The sequence below is a fragment of the Hirundo rustica genome, chromosome Z (assembly GCF_015227805.2).
Source record: "Hirundo rustica isolate bHirRus1 chromosome Z, bHirRus1.pri.v3, whole genome shotgun sequence".
In the NCBI taxonomy this organism is placed as follows: domain Eukaryota; kingdom Metazoa; phylum Chordata; class Aves; order Passeriformes; family Hirundinidae; genus Hirundo; species Hirundo rustica.
The window spans coordinates 79,585,346-79,601,279 of record NC_053488.1 but is presented as its reverse complement, the minus strand read 5'-3'; the positions used below and the strand labels follow the sequence as shown (position 1 = coordinate 79,601,279).

The 15,934-nt window shown below is 43.4% G+C and overlaps 1 protein-coding gene across 3 annotated transcripts in view; it reads left to right on the top strand.

The window, feature by feature from the left end:
• The window catches only part of FBN2 (fibrillin 2), a 144,848-nt gene that overhangs the window by 28,625 nt on the left and 100,289 nt on the right, over window positions 1–15,934 (top strand). The window lies entirely within an intron of this gene.

Genomic DNA, 15,934 nt, shown 5'->3' with positions numbered 1-15,934 from the left:
ATATTTTTTGCTACATTTTTGACATATAATTGTTAAATAGGAAGTTCAGATTGTGTTTATATCCATTGGGCTTAGCATGCAATGTTACGAGGTGATGGCAAGGCGTAGATGAAAAATGCTTGGCCTTTCTTCAGGGCAAAGGGAGAGACAGAATTTCTTTATTTCAGAGAATCTTTGCTTTCCAGCAGTCAAGACACTTCCTTTTAAGCTCTGAGTACTGGTAGCTCCTCCTGACCTGAGCTCTGTGGTGTGAGCAGATTGGTAGCACCATGTCTGCTCTGTTACGAATTACCAGCCTGCTTTGATGCAGGAAGGGGCTGGATGTGGCATTTTGTGCCTTTTCAAACTCCACATTACGATGCAGAATCTGTTGAAATGAGATCACAGAATCTCAGAATGGTTGGGGCTGGAAGGGGGCTCTGGACATCATCCAGTCCAACCCCCTGCCAGGACCGAGTCACCCTGAGCAGGTGACGCAGGAATATGGCAATGTGGGGTTGAAATGCCTCCAGACCTCCCTGGGCACGTTGTTCTGGTGCTCTGCTGTCCTCAATAGAAAGGTCATAAGAAACCAAATGTTTTCTCTGAGGGTTTTAGAAGCAAACAGGGGGACCTGTCCTGCTTTTCAGTGCTTTTCTTTCTGTTGAGGACATCAGATTTACAGAGACTTTAATGAAAGAACACTAACCCATTTGGTATTCAGTAAAACTACCTTTGTCACATTATCAGTTAGACCAGGCTCACACAGTCCATACTTCAGGCGTTTGGCATTTTTGAAGGGACTGCTTGCATCAGTAGATAGCCAGGTTTGGGAGTTGGTATGAACAACTCAAAATCAGTGGAACTTGGAAGCCTTGCTGTTGGAAAATGAGTCATAATTTTAGTATGTATTAGATATCTGAATTTGACAAGATAGAACTCCTAAGTAGGAAGTTCCTCCTACTCTGCAAAGGATTTGCATGATTCAATCTTAAATAGGTCTTTAGCACCTTTTGAGGGTTAAGTATGTTTCCTGGGTGATGTTCTTGTACAGAACATTGTAGTAGTACTGTTAACTTAATTATTACCGTAAAAAGGTTTAAAAAAAATCTAAGAGAACCAAAACCAATCAAAATTCAAATTGTTTGGGGGTGGGGGGGTGGTGGTGTTTGTGGTGTTTGTTTGTTTGTTGGTTTTGGGGTTTTTTTCCCCCAGAAGTTTCTATTCAGCCATATCTTAAACAGGAATTGCAGCTGTTCAGACATCCCTTATTCCAGGAATTCAGGCAGGAGGAACTTCAGTGTTCTGCTTCAATGAACTTTACTGCCACTGCTACATGGCCTTAGGAGCAGCATAATGGCAGAAACCCTGTATTGGATGTTTTCTGAGTTCCTCCCTGCATTCCTCAGGAGTCCCATTTCCCACCTACACCCTTTCCCTGCAGACAATTAATTTTTTGCTCTAAGGAGAGGAGAGTGATCATGGCTGAGTAGATTTTGAAAATAGGAACTTGCTTCCTGCCTCCATTGCTGACATGGTTATGTCTAAAAAAATCTGGTTTGTAGTAGGAATACACTGTCTAAAGGCACTGATGTGAGCTGGACAAGAGAGAAAAGACAGATGAACGTTCAACTTCTCAATGAAGAGTGATGATTTATTTTTGTAATCTAGTGCTTCTAATAGCTTTGTAATCTTTTAATGTGTCTGAGTTACTGAAAATATTGACAGTGTTGTCTAGGATCAAATCCTGCTGTTGTGAAAATAATCATTAAAACAAGGGGGAAAATAGTGTAGTACTGTTTCTATTGTGTGCAGTATTTCTGCTTTCTAGGATGCAGAGGAAGAACCAATTCATGACCAATTCACCTTTTAGTTCCCACATGACAGATCAATTACAAAGAAAATCCCCATACATATTCCAGGTAGAATTAAAGAGAGATTTTTTTGATTTGGATAATTGTAGTAAATAAAAAACCCGTTGAAATCTGTATCTAACATCTGAGTGGATTTATTTTTCCTGAGCTTTTTTGTTTTTCAGATTTTGTTTGGGAAACAGCCCAGAGATCAGAAAGGGAAAGTGAATGTTTAAAGTTAGCTGTGCGAATCCCACAGGCATTTTACAGAGAAAACTCTGCAAAAGCATGAATCTTTTTTTTTTCTCTTACTAAATATTAGACTGTGAACACATGGAAACATTCTACTTAATCTGTAACATACTGAACTTATGTATATAGAACTTATCTACAGAGTTACTAATCAAAATTTGCATTTATGGTAAAGAGTTTCTTGTGTTAATGTGGTTGAGGTTTAAAAGTATGAGTAAGTGGATAATTAATAATGCTGAAACTCCTGTGTGGTTAAGCCTTATTGTCAAAGATACTGGGGAAAAAAAAATTACTAAAACAGTATCTAGGAAGCAATTGATAAAATATGCCCTTTAATAAAATACTTTTGTTGTTCTTGACTTTTCTCAGTCCCAAAACACCAATAGTATATTAAAACAAACTTGGGTTTTCTGCAAAAGGTGACACTGACCAAAAAAAAAAAAAGTGCATCAGTCTTCTAAAATGTGTGTATTTTTAAGCTAGGATTAAAGTTGAATATGCTTGCTTTCTTTACATGTAGATATGATGTAAGTACACTTAAATCTGTTGTAAAAATTATGCTTTGCATCATTGGGATTGGCTCTTCAGACTTCAGTAAAGCTCAACATCTATTTGCCTTCTTAAAAGAACTGAAAGAAATTAATGGAACTTAGAAATTAATAGAGCTTAAAATTTAGTTCACCTCAGGCTTCCAGTGATACTTTTTCTGTTTCTGGGAGGGGTTCATTGCCTGCTGCTGCTGCCGTTAACTCACTCTTCTGTGACATCTTTGACTTCTAAAACTGTGTAAGACACATAGTGGATTTTTAACAACTGATCTGCTGACACAGGAAACTTAAATTAAGTGCTAATAGGTGACATAAGGCACAGGCACACTGTGTCATAGATGCATTTTGAGGCTGTAGGGTCAGAAGACAAACACCACATGTTTTACTCGGTAGGGAGCTACTGGGTGGGCTGTATGCTGTATATCAATAAATGCCAGAACCATCATCTCTCAAAATGTTGCTAAGTCATGTCAAGGTTCACAGAATCACAGAATAATTAGGATTGGAAGGAATCTCTGGAGAGCACCCAGTCTAGTCCCCCACTCCTTAAAATACTTCAGACATGAAATGTTTGATTTCCAAGTAAACAAGCAGCAAGCACTGGTTATTTAGGGGAAAAAAAATAAGTGGGGGAAAAAAAAAAAGGATAGAAAATCTATGCCTTTGATGAAGGCCTTAATCCATTTGCAGTCTAACTGTTGCATTTTGGACATGGAAGTATAATGGCTGAATCAGCATGGACTCAGGTGCTAAATAAAAACTCAGCAAATATACTTAAACCCAAGTCCAATGATAACCAAAAAAAAACCACCCCAGACCTGCAAAAATTGCTTACCTTCTTTCTGGACTATGAGAAATTATACTTGCTTGTAATAAATACGATAGACCAAATTCTATAAATCAAAATTTTAGAATTTTATTGAGAGACAAAATAACAGTCTCTGATAGCCACAATTAAAAGGAACCCAGGATCGGCGCTGGGTGAACGTGGTAACACGCTCAGTCAGTATGTCACCCCCCAAGTTCACATTTCTGGTTTGGAGCTGTCTCTTTTTATACACTGGATCGCTGAGAGAAAATCGGGACTCCGAGGTTCCCTCTTCTGAGGCAGCCTCATTAGACATTCATATTCGGGTTCTGATGTTTTGAATGGATTCGCCTGGGAAGACAGTGTCTTTGATGGTTGTGTCCAGGTGCTGTGTAGAGATGTTAATGTCGGGAGGAGACGGATGAGATATCGATCTGATGTAATCATTTGGTTCTCCGGGTTCTCCATCTCCCTTTTCCGTTGTCTTTGTTCTCCTTTTAACGATTCCCGGCAGAGGTATCCTCGTGTCCCTTTTCGTGTAATTCTTAGCATAGTTTCTCGTGTCCCTCCTGTGTAATCTCTGGCAAAAGAAATTCTTTGTACCCCTCTCCGTGCAGCTTTCGTCTCAGTTAACCCGTAGTGTATCTGATTAGAAGTAAAACTTACATTTACAGGGGGTGAATTACATCTTATTACATCTTTTAACACGAATTAGCTTTAGGACATATATCAAATTGGTTAAATGGAAAAGCAGGTGACTGGACAAGGTGAATGCCATAGGTTTTGTCTTGGTTTGAAGGACAGGTATCTGCTAGGGAGAGGTGGGGCTTCTCTAGGAATGGGGAATTCCAATCCCTTCCCTCCAAGTTATTATAATTTCAAAGATTAAAGAGGCTTTTCAGTCAGAGCTATGGGGAAAGGAGTAACAGTTCTCTACTAGCAAATATAACAGGACAAACAAACAACAACAACTAGAGCAATAATGATAATGTTATAAATGAAATCGACCAAATTCGATAAATCAAAATTTGGAATTTTTATTGTGAGACAGAATAACAGTCTCGGACAGCCACAATTAAAAGGACAGCGTCGAGCCTGGGGTCGCCGCTGGGTGAACAATGGTAACACACTCTGTCAGTTTGTTACCCCCCCAAGTTCACATTTTTGGTTTGCAGCAGTCTCTTTTTATACACTGGATCGTGGAGAGAGGCTCGGGATGTCGACGGTCCTCCCTCTGAGGCATCTTCATTAAACATGCAGGTTTCAGTTCTAAGAGTCTGAATGGATCAGCGGAGGAGAACAATGCTGTTAATGGTTGGGTCCAGGTGTGGTGTGGAGATGTTAATTCCAGCCGGAGATCATCTAGATACGGATCTGATACAATCATCGGGTCCTCCGGGCTATCATCCCCGTTTTCCGTTGCCTTTTGTTTCTTTTCAACGGTTCCCAGCAGTGACAGTTTTCTGTCCTCCTTTCTGGTAATTCCAATCAAGCTTTCCTCATGTCCCTCCCATGCCTTTTCAGGCTAGAGAAATTCTTTTATTTTATTAAGCCACCTTCCCCTGAGTTAACTCACAAAATGCTATTTTAAACAAAACTTAACTTCCAACATGCTAGTTTATACAGAACTTATATAGTTTGTATTACATATTATATTCTATTAACACGAATTAACTTTGAGACATATATTGCATTCCTTTTTAATGATTCCCAGCAGAGGCATGTTTGTGTCTCCCTTTCTGGTAATTCTAATCATGTTTTGTCTCGTGTCCCTCCCCTGTCTTTTCAGGCAAGAGAAATTCCTGTACCTTTACTGAGCTACTTTCTTCTGAGTTAACTCATAGCATATTGGATTAAAACAAAACTTATACTTATAGGGATGGTATTACATTTTATATCTTTTTACACAAATTAACTTTAGGACATATATCACAATCCCCCCTCTTCTAAATTCACTAATTTAATTCGTGTTGTGGTTATAGTCTTTTTTCTCTATCAAGATAAAAAAGCCTCTTAACCATTTGACTATTCTGGTAGTATTTCTCCAGCTGCTTCATTCCAATAGGTTTTTTTCTATGCTCTCTTCCTGTAGCTGAGCTTCAAATTTTTCTAACACCTGAGCAGCTTTACTCTTTTTCTCATTCAATTTCATGATTTTTGAGACAGCATTGTTTTTATTTAACCCCCCTGAGGCCAATTCAGGGTCCATAGGAAGCGCTGCCACTTGCATTCCCTGGATTACTGTATGAATTAGTCTAATTAGACAGGGTATCAGACAAGGCAAGAAGACTAATCCAGCTACAGAGCACAAGATAAAGAATCCCACCTTTTTCCACCAATCTCCTGCCCCAAATATTTGATCCCACCAGGAAGCTTGGAGTATAGAATTCCATTTCTGCACTGGGACATGTGCTACCTTTTTGATTTCTGCTGCTAAATCTCTAATTGTCTCTCCATAGTCATTGATTTCTATGCAACACTCTGAGTCATTAAATTTCCCACACACACCCCCTTCTTCTGCTAACAAATAGTCTAAGGCAATTCTATTTTGGTATACAAACGCTCTCATCTGTGAGTGCTGTCGGGCTAACAGCTCCAGAGCGTCCGAAGTGTGATTTGAAACTATCTCCACTACAGCTTGTAACCTAATCAGTTGGTTCAATAAGTATACTGGGGTTCGGTAGCCCCAGCTTCCATCTTGTGCCCACATAGCGGGGCCATAATATTCTATAATGCGCTCTGCAGGCCATTCTTCCTCCCCCCATTTCTGATTTCCTCCTACTTGGGGAAGTTCCCTCTTTATCTCCCGTCTTCTCTGGCTGAGAGTCTCATACAAAAGAGCCCCTAGTGAATTACTGCCAGTTCTGGGAAGTGTAAAGAAGGAGGGTCTAATCATCCCTAGGGTACAGGATCCTTTCCACTTTCGGGGTAACTCACTATAAGCTTTCTTCCCACAAATCCAGTAAATTCCACTTGGGGCTTTCCATTTGATGTTTATGTTTTCTGTTTTTTCCCAAAATTCTACCAAGTCAGTTAGGGAGTAGTAGGGGTTAGCATTTGTTAATTTGTGCCAGCAGAGTCCAATTTCTTCTATCCAATTACATCCTTCCTCCCTTTTCTTTCCCCAATACCCATTGGGGGGTTCGGGTTGCCACATTTTGGACTTGTTGTTTGAGTTTACAGTTAGGGTGGATAGGCATGGGGTGTAACTGACTGTCTCACTGTATGCATTTCCTTCTCTGCTAATACAAATTGTCCCTATTACTCGTTCATCCAGTGTCCATCCCTCTGGCCGAGTCATTGTTTTTAAGATTTTGTTATCCCACCTTAGTAGTTGTTCAGGGGCCAGACTTTCACCTTTCCAGGGCCACCTTTCTGCTGATCTCAATCCTCCACAGATCCAGCAGTTAGTTAGCCCTAATTCTGTAGCAATTTCTTGCACTAGATCCAGAAAGAGGTTTTTGCTGGAGGCAGATAAGCTCTAATCACTAGATTGTCTTTCTAATTGCTCATATTGCTCGCTAAGTGTCCTCATCCTTTCTTGCTCCATTCTTTTTCTTTTTGCTTCTAATTCCTGCCTTTTGAGCTCCAAGGCTACCTTTTGTATCTTGTTCTCTGGATCCAACCATTCTTCATCTTCAGAAAAACAGAACACTTTTTCCAGTTTCAAACATACCCTTTCATCATTTTCACTCAACAAATCCAGTAATATGGGTCCTCCGCTTAAGGAAGTTGTTTGCAGTTTCTTATTCTTTCCCACCCAATATGTTTTCCCGTTAAGGGTACACATTTCCAATTTTTTCTTATCGTAACACAATTGGTTCACTTGTAAGTATCCCACAAAAGTACTTTCTCTTTTTCCCCCAATCCATACAGTTTTATTACATTCCTTACAAGTGGGAATTAAAGGTAAGCTATTTAACTCTCTTCTTTTCCTAGATATTGCCATCGGGTTATTGGTTTTGTTCATTTGGAACCCGTTATTCAATTTGTAGTCCCCTCCCCTTCGCAATGTAGACCAGTCTACTCCTACCCTGGATTTTGAGACCTGGTCCCAGGTAGGTTCTGAGTGAACCTCTGGGGGGTCAGTTCCCTTCCCCGTTTTCTCCTTGGGGTTGGGGAGGCCATTCGTGGGGTACACGGCTAGGATCAGGATCATCAGGGTTACCCATAGGCGTATCCCTCTGCTCAACCCTTCGCCTGTTGGGGTGCCATCAGCGGCGGGGTAAACCATCTTCCTGGCAGCAGGGATATTCTTCAGGGCCCCTACAGGTGCTCCTTTGAGCGTATCGCCTTTTGTATTGTTCTCACCTGGCTATTTTCCCTTGGTCAGCTAAACAGGGTACTTTCACTGTTCTCCTACACTCAATCACGAGTGGCTCCGCCCTTTTATTTAGTCCTCCCCTTATCCCGTTCGTGAAATAATGGAACCTCTCAGGAGGATCCAATTCAAAAAGACCCGATTCTGTGGCAGTGTATAGAAGGAGATTCGTAAGCCTGCTCTCCTCCTCAAAGCAATGTTCACATAAACTCCACGGCCTGGCCCCTCTGTAACAAGTCACCCAAATCTGTTTACAATACCTGCACTTAAAATGAGCAAAGGGATAGCAGGGACATCCTGCTTGGTTACAACTTATCCGATAAGCGCTGGTCATTAGGTTTCCCGATAGATCTTCAGCTTTAAGTCTCCCGGAGCTGAGGTGACTTTCCACTGCGGAGAGCTGCTTTGCCGTTCAACTCTTTTCACCCGAGATGAGTGGGTCCAGCCTTTTTCTGCTGTTCTCACTGCCATGTCAGTGGTGAGGAGGACGAGGAAAGGTCCCTCCCAGTGTGGTGACAGTGGGGCTTCTTTCCACGTTTTGATCAGCACCTGGTCCCCCTGGCTGGACTTTGTGAATAGCAAATCCCAGAGGTGTGCCTTGTGCTATTAGTCCGCGTTTTCAGAGCTCCTGTAAATTTTTATTAATTAAGACAAGATAAGACTGGATCTGGCAATCTTCCATTCGGGGGTGTCTAACCGGCATTCCATGCTCATATGGCATTCCATATAGCATTTCAAAGGGGGATAAACCAGAACCTGAATGGGGTTGGGTCCTAATATTTAGGAGAGCTAAAGGAAGGCACCTTACCCATGACATTTTAGTTTCTAGCATAAGTTTTGATAATTGAGCTTTTAGAGTCTGATTCATTCTTTCCACCTGGCCTGAACTCTGAGGGTGCCAAGGTGTGTGATATTCCCATCTGATCCCCAGGGCCTCTGCCAAGTGTTTTGTGATTTTTGATGTGAAGTGGGTTCCTTGATCTGAATCTATAGAGTCAGGGATCCCATATCTAGGTACTATTTCCTCCAGTAACCTCTGTGCTACTGTTTGTGCTGTTGCCCTGGGGCTAGGGAATGCCTCCACCCAGTGTGTTAATTGATCCACTATTACCAGTAAATATTTATACCTTCCTATTTTAGGTAGTTCAGTGAAATCTACTTGAATCCTCCCAAAGGGGCGGTATGCTAAGGGGCGTCCCCCCGATATATTTTGTCTGATTCTGGACTTAGTAATTTTCTGACTAGGCAATTCTGAACTTTTTGCTTTGCTGATTTGAAGATACCTTTGCGTCCAAAAAACTTCAGGAACTGTTCTGCTAATGCCTGAATTCCCCAGTGTGTTTGAGAATGCAATCTCTTTAGTATCGTTCAGGCATATGCTTTTGGAATCAATTCTCGACCGTCAGTGAGTTTCCATTTCCCTTTCTCTAATGTACCTCCTATCTTTTTGAACTCCTCAGTTTCTTTTTCTGTGGGATGTGGGGGAAATTCCTGGGGACCATTTGTTATGTTTTCAGGGATGTCAGGGGTGAGAAGAGCTGCCTTCCTGGCTTCCTGGTCAGTTAGATTATTTCCCCTTATTCTGAATTGTAATCCTGCTTGATGACCCTTTACGTATACTACGGCAATAGCCTTTGGTTCTCTTACTGCTTCGAGGATTTGTCTTATTAAGTCTTCATGCACTAATTTTTTTCCTCGAGTGTTTATTAGTCCCCTTTCCTCCCAAATTTTTCCAAAAGTATGTACTACCCCAAAAGCATACTTAGAGTCAGTAAAGATGGTCCCTGTTTTCCCTTTCAGCTCTCTCAGGGCTTGTAGTACTGCAAACAATTCACATGCCTGGGCTGAATAAGAAGTGGTTAGGGGGCCTGATTTGACTACTTCCCCGGTTTTCCCATTTATGATGGCATAACCTGATTTTCTTTTCCCTTCTATGACTCTGGCTGACCCATCTACAAACCATTTCTCCCCCTCCTCTAGTTCTTCATCTTCCAAGTCCTCCCTTACTTTTGGCTGCAATTCTATCAAGTCTGAACAATTATGCATAGGCTTACCCAGTGCTTCCCCATACAGAAATCCTGCTAGATTGCTCGCTTGTGTTGTTTTTAGTTCCAATTCTGGGGCATGGATGAGAATGGCCTCATACTTTAAAAGCCTCGCATCCGTGAGCCATTTTTCAGCTTTTTGTTGTAAGATAGTCCTCACATTGTGTGGGGTATAAACTATAATAGGAGCCCCAAATGTGGTCTTTTTGGCTTCCTCTACTAATAGGGCCACAGCCACTATGGCCTGCAAACATGTGGGCCATCCCCTGCTTACAGGCTCCAATAATTTTGAGAGGTAACTTACAGGCTTTCTATCTCCAGCCCATTCCTGCGTTAAAACCCCATAGGCTGTGTGATTACTTACATCCACAAATAACTGGAACTTCTTGTTTATGTCGGGGTGGCTTAAAACAGGGGCAGTTACCAAGGCTTCCTTCAGTCTTTGCAATTCCTTGTCATCCTATTCAGTCCATTTTATCTTGTTCTTTGTTAATTTCTCATATAGGAATTTTGCCTTTTCACTGTACGCTTCTATCCATTGCCTACAATAGCCCAACAGCCCTAACAATTGGTGTACCTGCCTTTTATTCTTGGGGGAAGGCAATTCTAAAATCCCGGCTATCCTTTCCGGATCCAACTTTTTCTTTCCTCTTATGAGCCAGTGCCCTAGATATTTCACTCCTGGTTCGGTGAATTGTAATTTTTGTTTAGACACCTTTAAACCTTTCTCTCCCGAAAAGTTTAATAATTCAATTGTTCACTCTCTTACATCCTCTTCTGTTTCACCAGCCACTAATAAGTCATCTACGTACTGCAAGATCTTTGTCCCTTTCCTGGGAGAAAACTGGCTTAGCAATTGCTCTAGGGCTTGTCCAGATAGATTGGGCAAGTCCACAAATCCTTGAGGAAGGGAGGCCCATCTCAGCTGTTGTTTACGATTGGTGTCAGGGTCTTCCCATTGGAATGCAAAGAAGTCCCGACTGCCCTCGGCTAAAGGGCAGGTCCAGAACGCATCTTTTAGATCTATGACACTATACCATGTGTCCTCTGGGGAAACTCTATTTAGAAGAGTATATGGATTAGCAACTACAGGAAACCGTGTCTTTGTCCTTTCGTTTATTGCTCTCAAATCTTGCACCAACCTATAGCTCCCATCTGTCTTTTTCATGGCTAAGATGGGGTGTTGTGCCTTGACATACAAGGTTCCAAAATGCCTTTATTTATTAGATCTTCTATTATAGGTTTCAGTCCTCGTCTCCCTTCTAAGGGGATGGGGTATTGTTTGATTCTTATGGGGTCCTCGGGCCTTTCTATTTCAACTGAAATGGGGGTCATGTCTAGACTCCCGACCTCCCTCCCTGTGTGCCACACTTTAGGGTTAATTTTGTCTTCATCTTCACAGGTTAGTTTATATATGCTAACCACTATCCGTGAATCCCTTACGATTAAATTAATACCCAGTGCTACTATCAGATCTCTTCCTAACAAGTTATAATCAGCTTCCTCTACTAGTAACATGTCTCCTAAGCAAATTTTATTATCGGATTCAATCTCTACATTCTTTACTATGGGAACCTTAAAAGGTTCTCCCTTGGCTCCTATAACCACCATAAATTCCTTGCTGACCTGGCATCCTGGGGGTAGCTGTTTAAATGTACTTTTCTCAGCCCCAGAGTCTACTAAAAAGTCCATTTTCGTTCCCTTGGGTCCAGTTTTTAATGTTATCAAGGGCTCCTCTGATCTTACGGACCCCAAAATGTAGAGCCCCTGACATCCCTAATCTTCTTGAAACATCTTTTCATCCCTCATCCTTTTCGTGCAATCTCTTTTTATGTGCCCCTTTTTCTTACGGTAAAAACATTCCAGCCCCTCTGTTCGATTCACCGGGGTCCCTTTCTGTGGACACACTGGTCCCTTCGATGGTCCTTTCCTTAGGGGTTTTTCTGAAGCTTGAGGGCGTTCCTGTTTTTGGGCTTCCCTTACAGCTGCTACCAGCACTCTAGCTTGTATTTTCTGCTTTTCCTCATCTCTCCTCATATATATTTTCTGAGCTTCCCTCAGTAGTTCCTGTAATCCTTTCTCCTGCCACCCTTCGATTTTCTCCAACTTTTTCCGTATATCTTCCCATGATTTTGCTACAAACTGGGTTTTTAGCAATACTTCTCCCACAGGAGAATCAGGGTCTGTCCCCGAATATATTTGGAGACTTTTTCTCAACCTTTCTAACCATTCGGTAGGGGTTTCCTCTTTCCCTTGGCACTCCCCAAAAACCTTACTTAGATTTTGTCCCCGGGGTACGGCCTCTCTGATTCCCTGGATGATTATGTTCCTCATATCGATCATATTTCTCCTACCCTCCTCGGTCTGGGCATTCCATCGGGGATCTTGGCTTGGCCATTTCTGATCTCCTGGGGTACTCTGAGGGTTCTGTCGCTCCCATTCCCTTATCCCTGCCTGACGTATCATTTCTCTCTCTTCCGTGTTGAATAAAGACCTCAGAATGGCTGTGAGATCCTCATATGAATATATACTGGTTCCCAAGAACTCATCCAGCCTTTCAGATAGTCCTAAGAGGTCATCCATAAGCTTTCCCATCTCCTTTTTGAAAGCTCTCACATCACTGGTGTTAATCGGGACGTTTACATACCCGATAATTCCTGGGGCGGTTGGCACTTCTCTTAAGGGAAAAAGATCAGTCTTCTCGCCTTCCCCTTCACTCTCTGCCTCATTCATTCTCTTTAGCTGCCTTCTAGTCCTAGCAGGTGGGGTATGCTTAGCTTCTGCCGGAACCTGCGGTGCTATGGGAGCGGGGCTGAGGAACGCCGCAAGATCTAATTCAAGCGTCTGGCTATCGAGGAGCGGGGCAGGGGTGTGAGGAACCTGCGTCACCCCCCCGATGGCCGAGGAGCTGGCACCGGTTCTAGCGGGGCAGAGAGCCCAACGGGTGGGAACGGAGCCCCTGATTGTGGTCCTAACGGAGGGGCAGATGGAAGAGGTGAGGGTCCGGGGATGCCTTGCCCCAAGGGATTTCCCAATCTCCCGGGGTTTTGGGGGTCATCCTGATCTGGGAGGGGAGGGGGCGAGGGCACTGTGTAAGGCGGGGGAAGGTTATCTAAGGGTTCCTACTTATCCCCTGAGACAGAGGTAGGGCCCTTTAATTTCACGGGTAAAAGCCTAGCATCGATCTGTCCCCAGATCCCTGCATATCCCTGTTCTTCTTCACTTCCCCTCTCCTTGACATAAAGTGTTAGTGCTTTGCAAATCCATTCTTCAAATGTCCCAAAAATAGGCTTAGTTACATGGTCCCGTACTTCCACTCCTCCCCATATCTCCATACAGTAATGTATCATCTGTTTCTTGGACTTCTTTTTCCTTATGGGGCACTCGTCCCAATGTTCTAACATCCATCCCAACGGACTCTCAATCGGGATTTCAGGGATCCCTTTACCGGTTCCCTGTTTGGCTTTTCTTGAAGCCTTTTTACTATTTTTACTTTTCGTTTGCCCCATGGTGTGGGTCCACTAGATACTGGCCCTTTAAGGGTGATCGCTCCCCCTCGGGGTGTTCTCTGGTGATTGCGAGCTCTCTTTACTCCTCACTCTCTCCCTTGGACCTTTCCCGGTCCTAGGCTGAAAAGTTTACCAGTCCCCAGAACTCTTTTAGGGACGTAACCTTCCCTTTCAGCCTTCCTGTGACCAATCCCCCCCTTCCAAAACTCCCCGAGTTTTCAAGGCTTGATGTGTGAGGTGCGTTTTTACTCCCCGAAACTTTCGCTTCCCCCGCAACCGACCACACCCCTCACGGGGAAGTGGAACTGCGGTTTTGGGGTCCCACTCGCTTCGTGATAAATCACGTCTCACTCACACGCTCGGTCACCCCCCCTCAACCACGCAATACTTACAATCCTTTTCCTGCGTGGATTCTTTGTGCACATAGACTTTTACGAGTAGATTTTCTTCGCTGCGGCTCTGGAGGTTCTGCTCCCCAAAACCTCCCCGAGTTCCCCGAGAGCTCTGACCTCGCCTATCTCCCCTTTTAATTGTGGCTTTTAGCTGTTTTAGTCCGTCGTGTGGTTGATCGGTTCCCCCTGGCTCTCCCAGCTCCACCAGGCTGCTGAATTCAGCAGGGCGCCTCCTGGTCAGAGACAGGGGTTCGGCGGGAGTCCCGGCATCACTCCAGTCACGTCGGGGTCACCAGAATTGTTATAAATGAAATCCACCAAATTCGATAAATCAAAATTTGGAATTTTTATTGTGAGACAGAATAACAGTCTCGGACAGCCACAATTAAAAGGACAGCGTCGAGCCTGGGGTCGCCGCTGGGTGAACAATGGTAACACACTCTGTCAGTTTGTTACCCCCCCAAGTTCACATTTTCGGTTTGCAGCAGTCTCTTTTTATACACTGGATCGTGGAGAGAGGCTCGGGATGTCGACGGTCCTCCCTCCGAGGCATCTTCATTAAACATGCAGGTTTCAGTTCTAAGAGTCTGAATGGATCAGCGGAGGAGAACAATGCTGTTAATGGTTGGGTCCAGGTGTGGTGTGGAGATGTTAATTCCAGCCGGAGACCATCTAGATACGGATCTGATACAATCATCGGGTCCTCCGGGCTATCATCCCCGTTTTCCAGTTGCCTTTTGTTTCTTTTCAACGATTCCCAGCAGTGACAGTTTTCTGTCCTCCTTTCTGGTAATTCCAATCAAGCTTTCCTCATGTCCCTCCCATGCCTTTTCAGGCTAGAGAAATTCTTTTATTTTATTAAGCCACCTTCCCCTGAGTTAACTCACAAAATGCTATTTTAAACAAAACTTAACTTCCAACATGCTAGTTTATACAGAACTTATATAGTTTGTATTACATTTTGTATTCTATTAACACGAATTAACTTTGAGACATATATTGCATTCCTTTTTAATGATTCCCAGCAGAGGCATGTTTGTGTCTCCCTGTCTGGTAATTCTAATCATGTTTTGTCTCATGTCCCTCCCCTGTCTTTTCAGGCAAGAGAAATTCCTGTACCTTTACTGAGCTACTTTCTTCTGAATTAACTCATAGCATATTGGATTAAAACAAAACTTATAGGGATGGTATTACATTTTATATCTTTTTACACGAATTAACTTTAGGACATATATCACAATAATAATAATAATAATAATAATAATAATAAACAGAACCAAGAACCCCGAGGGGCTTTGTCTCACAAGCCCAGGGCAGTCTGACCTCTTCGGTCCTTCCTTAAGGGCACCAAGCTGAGACGGTGGAAACTCCGGGGCTGGTGGCTCTAAAGGGTGGGGTGCCCCAGCAGGCAAGGGGGGACTGTCCCGGCAAAGTGAGCGGTGCTGAAGCAGCCACGACGGCTGAACAGGGGCTGGGCCAGCTCCAGCAGGGCTGGCGAGGGGCTCCGAATTCCTGGGCGCTCCAGCAGATGATGGATGGTGGTAGAATACCCAGGACCAGATCCTCCATTAACAGTGGACTCTTCACACAGCCAGCAGTCGCCCGGACCGTCCTCTCCGTTGCTGAGAGCAGGAGAAAAGCACACTTAGCTCCTGGAGCGCTGAGCCTTTCCCTCCCCCCCAAACTTAAGTGATCTACTGCCCTCACCACTTCTTTTATCTGGGTCGAGCACCCTCTAAGCATCAGTATTTAGTCTCTTAGCAACTTACGGGGCAGGGGGCGGGGCGGGAATTCTATAGGGGAAGAAAAAAACAACAAAACCAAACCTAACCCCCAACAGGTTTATCTATAGCACAAGCTCCAGGAGGAGTAAAAACTGAAGAAGCCCTATAATCCACTAACTTGGGTGGAATTTCAGTGCCTTATGAGGGCTTGGATCATCCACCTGAAAAAGAGTTTCATATTCTTGCCAGATGTTACCTGGGGACACCACAAAGCTGGAACAAGCAGGTCCAGAAGGTTCCTGAAACACCTGGATGGTAACTTCATGGTACAGTACAAAGGGAGCCAATAACGAGAAGTGTCCTGTTGGATAGTTTTGTAAAAAAATGTACAGAAACACAGGATGGTTTATGTGTAACTAAATTAGAACTGGGAACAAAAAACAAAACAAAACAACCCTGCCCTGCCCCCGCCCCCCCCCCAAAAAGAAAACATGGAAAAAAAC